At 43.3% G+C, this 11,630-nt stretch overlaps 1 protein-coding gene across 1 annotated transcript in view; it reads right to left on the bottom strand.

Annotated features, from left to right (window-relative positions):
* dcn (decorin) overlaps positions 1-10,582 on the bottom strand; it is a 30,396-nt gene extending 19,814 nt beyond the window's left edge. The window contains exon 1 of the mRNA XM_080757675.1: positions 10,445-10,582. The gene's annotated coding sequence lies outside the window, so the exon portion shown is untranslated. The remainder of the gene's footprint in view (positions 1-10,444) is intronic.
* Positions 10,583-11,630: the final 1,048 nt, after the last annotated feature.

The following is an 11,630-nucleotide window of genomic DNA, read 5'->3' on the forward strand; positions in this document are numbered from 1 at the left end:
AAGCCAGGGAAGCATAATAAATTGAACACGACAAAGAGCCCAACGTTTATGCCTGAGGGACACCACAGGAAAAGGGCCTGATTACAACAGTGGTTGTGTGAGCATGTATACATCTCTATTTTCAAATGGGCCGAAATGTGTATATAGGGCTGAAGTGGTTAATGCATGTTTTGTAATGATAAGGACAATCTACAAGTAACTAGTAATCAAATAATTGTAGTGTAGTAAAAGTACAATATTTGCCTCTGGGATGTACTGTAAGTACAGTACTTGAGTAAATGTGCTTAGTTATACTTTGCACCATGCACTGTCATTTATCATGTACAGGTTAATTTGCCCTGTCTGAAATAGAGCATGAATTTGCCACCCTGTAGAATAATCCTGAAAATGGATATTGTGTTTGCAAATAATGACCCAAGGGAAGCATAATAATAAATTGAACACGATAAAGTGCCCAACGTTTATCCCTGGAGGACACCACAGGGAAAGGGGGCCTGCCCCATTACCACAGTAGTTGATTTTCATTATGAAAATCAACTGTTCACATTTCCTTGACCGACTATAGTGAATAGGTCATAATATGATATATAGCTTTCTGAGGACAGTCACAAAGTTATAGTTTACTGTTATTTGAGCATATATAATCCTCTTTGAAACAGTACATATTTGGCTTGAAAATAAACGGTATCCAAGTTGAAATGTGTGGTGACAACCCGATAAATAGACAATTTGTTAGGAGTTCCCGGTTCCTTTCCCAGCTGGACGTATACCATTTGCTGCATATTTCCTGTCTCTCTCGGCTACAAAACAATAATAATAGTATAAATATAATAATACTAAATACATCATAGCATGTAATCGCATGCGTGCAGTTTTCCATGCTGAGTTTGCTGACCATTTGACATGTCTGACTGAGCGTTTTGGTGAATGATGAAGAAGTAATCTCCAGTCTAGATCCAGAGAGAACATGCTGTTCCACTCTTTTCTTTCAACCCACTGAGTAATGTTGGCTGTTGTAAGAATTCTCTTATCTAAGTGAAGCTCAAACCTCAGTCCAATGAAAGCCTGCATGTCTGCACACTTGGCTCTGCATGTCGATGATGCAAAGGAAAGTCTGCTTCAAACTGTATACTGTAAATACTTTCTTTTTAGATGAAGTTTGTCACAAAGGACTCTTTTTTTAATTGATTCGTTTGATTAACCAGTGCAGGCCTAATTAATTAAGACTGATCTAAGTAAGGTGAATCTTACCTGTTTAACTATTGACATAATGCATGTTCGGGAATTCACTTTTGTCCACATTAGCACATACGGTAACCCATCAATTGTCATCGTTGAACCTTATCTCCTTGGATTCGAGCCATGACCACAGGCACGCACTGCACTGTAGATGCACGTACACACACACACACACACACACACACACACACACACACACGCACATACAGGAAGCCATTATAAAAGACAACCTCCTGTGTATCCCCCGATTTATCTTAGTCCATAAACATTTCAGCAGTTCCTAATGTGAACCAGACAGTCAGAGAGCGGCCAAGCTCAAAGCTCTGACAACACAATGCTGTGAGCATTAAACAACTCCACTCCACACACACAAGAACATGTAATTGCCTAGCGAGTCATAATCAGTCACAGTACATTTGCCTGGACGTAAAGTAACAATTTGAAACCACAGAAAGGAAAAACAAAAGTTTTTCCCAAGTCAGTTAATTTATTTCGTTTATGTATTTATTTATTTTTTGGGAGGGGGGGCGCTCTTCTACTAACAAACCTCAGGATAAACAAGAATATGGTCATCACAATATCCACAAGGTAGCGTGGTGGTCATTGTTATGTTGTGTGGCAAATGGTTGCATTTGCAGTTAAAAATGTAACTTGAAATGTTGTCTTGCCAAGGACGAAATGTTTACGTTACACACAAATCCAGTGCTTGACTGCCAAGGACGCAATATTGAGTCATATATGCTCATTTCAGTGGTTTATACGATAGATGTCTCTCTTCGCCACAGTATGAACGGTATGAACCGGAAGTGGACATTTCACCTGCCTTCCGCCTCCACGTTGTCAGATTTAGAAAAGAAAATGTCAATACCCTATACACGCATATACAGCGCATCATCATGTTGTGCCGCGTTTTGAGCTAGATCAGCTATTTCAGATTTTACCAACTTAACATGAAAATGTATGTTTTGACAAAATATCTGTCCAACAATCAGTTGATCGGTGGATTAGGATTGTCCAAAATTGGGATCTTGGACCCACATATCTGCTGTTGGTCGGGCTATTTTCTTTTTTTTGGGGCAGATGGCGCAGCCTCCATAATCATTAGAAGTTTGAGAACCCTATTATATTTAATTGATGATCCCTCAGGGGCCTATACGTATATAGGTCTCCTTTTTAGCCGCGCCTCTACATAAAAATGTCAATTTCAGAGGGACAAATACGGATGGTTGATTAACACAGTTCAAGCATTTCTTTTTTCAAAGTCATATTTTTTGGGCTTTTCATGCCTTCCTTGGGTAGTGTACAGCAGTGATACTCAACCTCAGGCCCGCGGGCCACATCAGGCCCGCGGGACCATTATGACTGGCCCACCAATGAAAATCTAAAAAAAAGAAGAAAAAAAAGTCTGGAAAATGAAATAAAAATAAATAAATCTGAATGAAGTTATCTTTAATTACATTATTATAAGTAATACTATTAGAGTTGTACTATTACTCGAACGAAAATAAAAGCTTGGGGGGGGGGGGGGGGGGGGAGATGCAATGCAAATGAAAGACATATACTGTGTATCCCTATTCCCTGACATAATTTTATAGCTAAACGGACAGAATTCTATTTTATTTGAATGATGAAACCCAGCTGCCATTAATAGTTGGAAATGGAAATGGAAATTGCGGAAATTGTGGAAATGGTGGAAATGGAAATTGCTGAAATTGCGGAAATGCGGAAATGGAAATTGCGGAAATTGCGGAAATGGTAATTGCGGAAATTGCGGAAATGGTGGAAATGGAAATTGCGGAAATGGAAATTGAGGAAATTGCGGAAATGGAAATTGCGGAAATTGCGGAAATGGTAATTGCGGAAATTGCGGAAATTGCTCTTCACTTATAGCTATCTATTTTCAGGTAGATTGTTTTATTTTACTCAGTCAAGCCATATCACTACTCATTTTTTTTCATGAAAAAGGTCATAGCTGGGTAATCTATTTTCAGGCAAATTGTGTTTATTGTATTTTATTTTACTCAGCCATAACAATTTATTTTCTGTTAACCAACTTGCTGGCTGGCAGGCAGGAAGACAGCTACTCATAGACAGGCAGACAGACAGGCAGCTACTCATGGAGAATTGGACAGGCAGGCAGTCAGACAGCTACTCATAGACAGGCAGACAGACAGCTACTCATGGAGAATTGGACAGGCAGGCAGACAGCTACTCATGGACAATTGGACAGGCAGGAAGGCAGACAGCTACTCATAGACAGACAGACAGCTACTCATGGACAATTGGACAGGCATGCAGGAAGGCAGACAGCTACTCATAGACAATTGGGCAGGCAGGCAGACAGCTACTCATAGACAGACAGACAGACAGCTACTCATGGACAATTGGACAGGCAGAAAGGCAGACAGCTACTCATAGACAGGCAGACAGACAGCTCATGGACAATTAGGCAGGCAGGCAGACAGCTACTCATAGACAGGCAGACAGACAGCTACTCATGGACAATTAGGCAGGCAGGCAGACAGCTACTCAGACAGGCAGACAGACAGCTACTCATGGACAATTGGACAGGCAGGCAGGCAGACAGACAGCTACTCATAGACAGGCAGGCAGACAGCTTGCACATTGTACTTATACAATACATGTATGTAATGTATACATTTTGCGAAAATAAAGCAATTGAAAGAGAGAAGTTATCAAGTATCATTAATGTCGTCATTTTATCTACTGGCCCCTGGCCCCTTGCCATTTTTGTAATGTGGCCCACAGGTAAATCTATTCGAGTATCCCTGGTGTACAGTATAGGTGACAGGAAATGGGCAGAGAGATGCATGGGTGACACGCGGCAAACGTCGTCGGGATTGGGAGTCGAACCCGCGGCATGCCATCAGGCTGGTTTAGCAGCCTAGGTGCCCGGACCGCTACACTATATAGCCACTCGGTTCAAGGATTTGTTGATGCATGAGCATACTTACTGTATATTGCTTTGTGCGTGCATCACATGCTGTGTGTGTGTGTGTGTGTGTGTGTGTGTGTGTGTGTGTGTGTGAGAGAGAGAGAAGCGAGAGAGAGAGAGAGAGAGAGCTGAACCTAGAGGGCTATCTCAGCAGCATGCTGCAACATGACATGAGTAAGTCCAAATCGTACCCATGTCGACATTTCTTTTGACAACTCCAAGAATCACTGCTGAAAGAAAACCCAACTAAAATGTTTGCACACTTACAGTATATACGTAGACGCCTTATACTGGTTAAAGAGTTCTGTAAGCCAGTGGTTCCAAAACCTTTTCATGTCAAGGACCCCCGACATGACACTCATTAGCCCAATATATATATACCAAGGACCCCCATAAGAGCTTTAGTAGTGATTTCCAACCATTTTCATTTCAAGGGCCCCCCTGGTTTGACCCGGATTATAGGCTTTTATTGGCATTTCGATCTCTGGGACCCCAATGTATATTGTAAAAATCGAAGTTAATTTAACTCTGAGAGTGTACAGATGTGTATACATTTCTACACTCTCTGAGTTACAGACCCATTTGGTTCCTATACCCTCTAGCACCCAGAGTTGCTTTTTAGCAACAAATTTAATTTAATTAATTACTAAATTATTATTATTTTTTTCTGTTCTTTTTTCACCTAAACGTCATCAGTGATGTTCATTGCAATGCCATTTCAATGCCATTTCAATGCCATTGGTCATGATATTTGCATATAAACACCCCCCACAGAGGCTGAAATTCACACAAATAAAAAATGTCTGGACTCTGTGCGATTTTGAACATTTTTTAACCTAAGACTTTTGACCTTTACCCTAATAAAAGTAGGTAAAATAATTGTAATATATGTTTTTTTGTGATCATTAGAATGTCTAGAACATGTTTTATTCATTATTGTGAAAGATATCCCCCAAATGTAAATTATTAATTTATTATATTATTATATAATTATTATATAATTATTATAACATTTTCATCAAACTTTATTTTTTTATTTTTTTTAACATATTTTTTAGTGTCAGTCCTAGTAGTACAAAGTAGTAGTAAGGTTGAAATCTATTTTTTGCAAGTAGAAATTAATGCGGGTGTTAGAGGGTTAAACGGAGGAACCCCATGGAACTCCCTCAAGGACCCCTAGGGGTCCCCGGATCCCACTTTGGTAACCACTGATGTAAAACAAAGCTAAAGTTAAACTGCATGTGCAGCAGTACAGATATACAGTTACAGTACAGTAACAATGGGTGATATTGAGCAGTCAACTATAGTCTTTCCATCAATACAAAGTATTTGGAATTGCTTGGGGAAACTTTATTCTTTACACTGAATGTATGTAAACTTCATTGTTGAGCTTTCAAAGCAGACCTTTATTTATTTTCGGGGAGGAGCAGTGGCCGGGCATCGCATATTATGAGCCCAAACGTCGGTAATGTGCAACGTGAAACGTTTTTACTCCGATCTCTGATCAGCGGGGGGTGGAGGGAGTCTGACGACAATTTAAGCTGTGTGAACTTTATTTGGATCGGCACTCTTTCTGGGCCCTTCAAAGAGGTTGAGGAATCTGGCAGGAGTCGCCTGCAGGGGGCATATCAAAGTGCTGCGTGTGTGTGCACGTGCGTTAGACAGATGTGGAGGGGGGAAAAAAAAACAACAACAGCCTGGTGGTGAGAGAGAAGAACGTCTGTGCTTTCAATCAATGGAAAACGGATATGGTGGAGATAAAGTATAGTATAGTAGCAACAAGCCCAGGCTTTTAAACATTTAAGCAGCCCCTGCTGTGCATCTTCTCTGCTCCTGCCCTCTGCGTGAAGCCTGAGGCCTGTGATTTGTCATTCCTCGGCTGATCTCTCTCTCTCGCTGAGCGGAGGAGGGTGTGGAGGTTGACTCTCTCTAACCCCTTAGGCCAATAGGCGGCATCATCTCCCTTCCGATGTTGTCTCATCCGTCTCTCCCTTCACCCTCCACAAGTCCTATATAGTTTAGTGTTCCTGATAAATCCCGGACAGATAGCAGACTCTGCACTCCCCATTTTTTCCACCTCATTCCGAAAATTCTCTTCAGACTTTTACCTCACCTTCTATAGCGCTCACTCAGATAGATGCTATAATGCTATGCAGGTGTATACTATTGGCTTCGTCCCGAAGGCTAAGGATGTTATTTAGATACAGTAGCATATTGTTTGTTTTGGATAGATTGCTTATACCTGATATCCTAGTTTCTTTGCAGCTCTAAATTGTTCTCTTTTGCACACTATTCTCCCCCTTGTTTTATACCCTGATCGCTCTGGATATGGATAACACTAACAGCATCTGATTCATCCCAACATTTTAAATTGTAAGCAGAGAGAGACTCTTTGGGAGTTTCCCGTCATTACCCCCTTTCTCATCTTTCTTTTGCTCGTTTCTCTGAAATTTGAGACGTGTAAAAAATGATGAGTCATCGTCCCCCTCGCCTGTTTCCATTTTGTTATATTTGTTAGATCTCCGTTCACTCGACAACCCCTCTCTCGCACCTCTGCACTGCTGAAATGGAAAACAATGCATGCCCTTACTGCCCTTAGCGTCACAATGTTTAAAATCAACATGTATACAGGAAAACACAAGAGATGTATAAGTTATAGCCATCTGTCTATATACTGTCTGGCTGTCTTGCAAGCGTCTGTGATCCATTGTCTGCAGACCTGGACCTCCCCCTCCCCAACTGGCCAACAGGTCTGTGTATAGCCTATACTGCCCCTCCGGAAGCTCTGACAGCAATGAATCATGGGAAGGTATTTACAAGGCTACGGGACATTTAAAACACACGTGTGCACCCGCTTTAAAACACATCAACAAGTGCATGTTTTGTGCCCTTTTGTGTGCACGCCTCGCACGCACGCACGCACGCACGCACGCACCCGCGCGCGCGCACACACACACACACACACACACACACACACACACACACACACACACACACACACACACACACACATTGGCAGGGGTCATTTCATTTGGCATTGTTTTCACACAAAGATTTCTGACATGTTTTTTTTTCTGCATCTGGAAATTCGTGGTCAAGACAATGAGTTCAGCTGGAGTAATGCCATATGAGTCTTGTTTGGAGACTCGCCCGGCCCCTGTATAACCGGTCAACCCATCGTCTAGAGAGGGTCAGACCATGCTTCAAACCGAAGTCCAGGGCAAATTAGAGGCCATTGACATATGTGGTTGAGGTTTTCGAGATAATAAAGAAGAAAAAAAGAACCATATCAGGACCATAACCGCCACCAACAGATCAATTTGAGGTCCCTAAGGCATGCCTGGAGTCGGCCAGCAAAGTGGTTGGAACCACATTTCAGATGCTTCCACGAGGAGAACCTCAGAACCATTATCAAACAGACATGGACGCAAGCTGTCCAAAAACCTATTCTCCCTTTTATTCTCTTTCCATCACCTCCTCCCTTCTTATAGTTCCTTCCTTCCTGTGCTCTCCTCCTCCCTTCCATATAGCTTACGATATATATTTTCTTCTTCTTCTTCTTCTAACCCTTCTACAGTTAAAAAAGAAAAGAAAAAAGAAAATAAATTGGCCAGGAGAATACACATGTGGAACTTTCTGGTATTCCAGAGAATGGGGAGGGGGGGGGGGGGGGGGGGGGGGAGTCTTTTCATGGCCGAGGTCCATTCATCTCCATTGTTCCTTTGCTCTTTCGCCCCAGACATTTCAGGTCCAGATGGAAAAATGCAGCCCCTGGGTGCAGCGAGCTCATGGACCCAGTGTCCTCCAAACCCTCCCTCCCTCCCTCCCCCTCCCCCCTAACTCATTCCGGCTGTTAATATTAAACATCTGTACAGCTCAAACACACAAGACTGAATCCAGCAACCATGTACTCCAGCACATACTGTACTGTACAGTACAGTACAGTGTCTATTTATTCTATTCTATTCTATTCTGTATAGTTCCTTTTTCAGTACACTCCAGATCATATGCTATCAGAGATGAAATGAGTTAGCAGGGAATTCCATACTAGAGGAAGCTTTGATATAGAGGAAGCTCTTTGATATACAGTAGAGGAAGCTTTTAATGATAATAATGATCAGATAACTCTCGGTTAGAAAGTTCTTTAACCCTGGCAACAGCTGGGAAATCACCCGGGTCATTTTTAGATAGATCTACAAGCTCGCATCTGATGCTGTTTTTGATGAACATTTTTAGAAAAATTGTGAAAGTGTGTCTGAGAACTGCACTGATATATAGAAGGCATTTGTAGAATCAGCCCTCCAGGTCATAATGGGTTAAAACGAAGAAATAATAATAAGTTAAATATAATCAGCAAAAGAATGGAAAAAAGAAAAGAAAAGAGAGGAAAAGGAGAAAAAGAAACATTACATGATTAATAGGGATGTTGCTATAGGTATGGCTGTGGTTTTGCGTTTTCATCTCCTCTTCAAAGCTTCTCACTTTTAGTTGCCCCTAGCAATCACCAGACCCTGCTCCGCTCCTATACCAAAACACTGCACTGAAGGCGGGCCGAGGAACGGTTCACATTGATGAGAAACAGAGCTCTGAGCAGATATAGATAAGAGGAGATTGGAGGTTGTGGAGTTGAAATGGCCTGTGTGTGTGTTGTCTGCACTCCTACACGAACCGCTGAGATGGAAAGTCTGAGAAACACAGAGCTTTCCAATGAGGGGCTTGACAAACGGTAATGGGCTGAATAAACACAAAGAAATCCTTCTTGTTATTTCAGCCTCTTTTCTTCTCTCTTGTGCTTCTAGAATGCTCAAACGCCCGCAAAAGCGAGAGAGAAAGAGACGGCGAGAGAGAGAGAGGCAGACAATTCAAAAGGAACGAGAAAGGATTGAATTAAAACCAACAAGCGAGAAGAAATGGACTTGTAAAAACCTAAAAGCTTTCCCACTGGAGCAGTGAGTGTCAAGAAAAGGCAAGGCCCGAAAAGGAATGTATTCAAGAATGTGTATAACACAACAGCATTTGTCCACTTTGGTACACGTAAAGTGACACTAACACACACCCACGCTTATAGCGTATGAGTAACATCCAAACAGCCTGCAGGCCATGTCAAAACACTTCACTTGGTCAATTGCCACAAAGAGGCAACAAACTCCAAACCGCGACCCGCCGAGACCACAGAGGAGACAACGTGGTGTCCGGTGGGTGGAGGAGGATGACATGGAGAGGATGATGGGTGAAAAACAGACCAACATGTGGACGCTGGTACCCTCTCTTGTGCCAAAACCTTTCCCTCATTCATCCATAATATATAGGTGCTATACCCACCTCCCCCGCTACAACCTGCCGTCGCTATACTTTTTACTTTTGAAGGGAAGCTTAGCCCCTCCTATGTCCAGCTTTGCGGGTGTGTGTGTGTAAACACAAACATTGCCCTATAACACAAACATCAAACGCCATTGATAATGATAGGCCAGTTGTGAGTGTTGGCCCCGACACAAATGAAATGCCGTTGACGATGAATGGACAACGTTTTGAGTGTTTGTGTAAACACAACCATTGAAGATGAAGGTTATTAGGACGTCAATTCTCAGTGGCCCCGGAATGAGATGATGATGTGTGATGATAATAGCGTAAATAGCCGATCTATACAAAGCTTTGCAATGAAGGTATACTGTCAGCTTGTAGACCGTCTGTTTATGGTGCAAATAAGTAGGAAGTCCTGTATGCATGTGGACTGGGAATAATGACTTATTGTGTTCCAAAGACCCAAAGACTATATGCAGGGACGAGGGCAAACAACCTGGCACACAGATGAGCACGTGATTGAGAAGCAACACATTCACATGTGCGCTCGCGCACACACATACACATGCACGCGCACACGCAGTCATCACTTCTCCTTGATCTCTTTGAAAGTGCATCATCACCAGCGTGCGTAAACACATGGACACACACACTGTACATGGATCGTGTAAGACTCTTATCTAGCAGAACTTCTCAAGGAAAGGAAATAATGCAAACAAAATGGTACCAAATATATTTGCTGCAGAGCGACCGGAAAGTGGCAAAGGTTCAACAGCAATCGAAAACCATCCATCCTCTAATATTTCCCAATTTCCTTTCCGTCCTCGCATCACTCATTCATAATACTTTTTGTATTTACAGCACAATGTGCATGCCCCCCCCATTCATCGTTCCCCAACTTCCCTTGCACGGATATCCCCATATAGTTAAAGCCCTGTAAACGCCTACCTGTGCTCAGTGAAGGTGAGAGAGACCGTGGAGGGGTGCAGCGATCGAGATGAGCTTGGCTCCCAAAAAAAATCCAGCCGAGTGCAGCAGCGGGTGACAGTGTGGAACGCCTGCGAGGGCCTATACGGAGTAATTGGACTCAGAGCGCGCGCAGCCAAGACCAGACAGGTGTGCTCTGTCACGATATGGGGAGGAGAGAGAGAGAGAGAGAGAGAGTCAGACAGACAGACAGCCAGAGAGAGAGAGAGGGGGAGAGAGAGAGAGAGGCAGAAGGAGGGAGGGGTCGACCGCCACGCTGCCTCTCAGAACTGAAACAATCGGTGGAGGACTTCCCCCTGGCGTGCCTCGCTCTACAAAAAACAGCTGGAAGGAGTGAAGAGGGGTTGGGGGAGGGTGTGTGTATGTGTGTGTGTGAGTGTGTGTGTGTGTGTGTGTGTGTCTGTGTGTGGGGGGGGGGGAGTACAGAGTGGGGATAAGAGAAAGAGGATAAGAGAAAGAGAGAGAGAGACAGACTTAAGGCACTAAGCGGTGAGTCGGCTGACAGCCACCCTCACTGTGTCATCTGGTAATGATAGGTCGGTCGCATGGACCTTGGAGTAAGATGCAGTGTGCGCACGCACGCACGCACGCACGCACGCACGCACGCACGCACGCACGCACGCACGCACACAGTCTCAGTCTCTCTCTCTCTCTCTCTCTCTCTCTCTCGTTTATTCATTCTCGATGGCGGTTTGCCATTCTGATGAACCCCCCCTCCCTCCATTTCTGTGTAATCCTTCATCAAGTATGCAGCACTGGTGCCAACTTCTATCCCCTCCCACCACCATTGCCCCCCCCCCCCCTCCGAGTACTTATTGAGGGTATTTTTGTTAATGGAGAGAGCGGTCCATTGGAGTTCATTAGTGGAAACAGAGGAGGCAGTCTGTCATTGTAAAGTGTGGAGTTTGGAACGGCGTTGCATGTAAGAGCAGTGCTGTTGTTCTGCCCTGTGAGTCCTTGAAGAATATACTCCAGGCTGTTGAGATTACTGGCAGGGCTTTGCCCTGCTTGGAATGGGTGTTGCTTAAAAGTTGGGAGGATATAGGCTTTAATCTGTTTAACTGCAGATAAATTGATAAAATACAGCTTATTTCTCTTTTTTTCTTTCAACCATATACATGATCCAGATGACATCTCTGACTAAGAC

Source organism: Protomyctophum bolini (assembly GCF_963924005.1).
Source record: "Protomyctophum bolini genome assembly, chromosome: 23".
In the NCBI taxonomy this organism is placed as follows: domain Eukaryota; kingdom Metazoa; phylum Chordata; class Actinopteri; order Myctophiformes; family Myctophidae; genus Protomyctophum; species Protomyctophum bolini.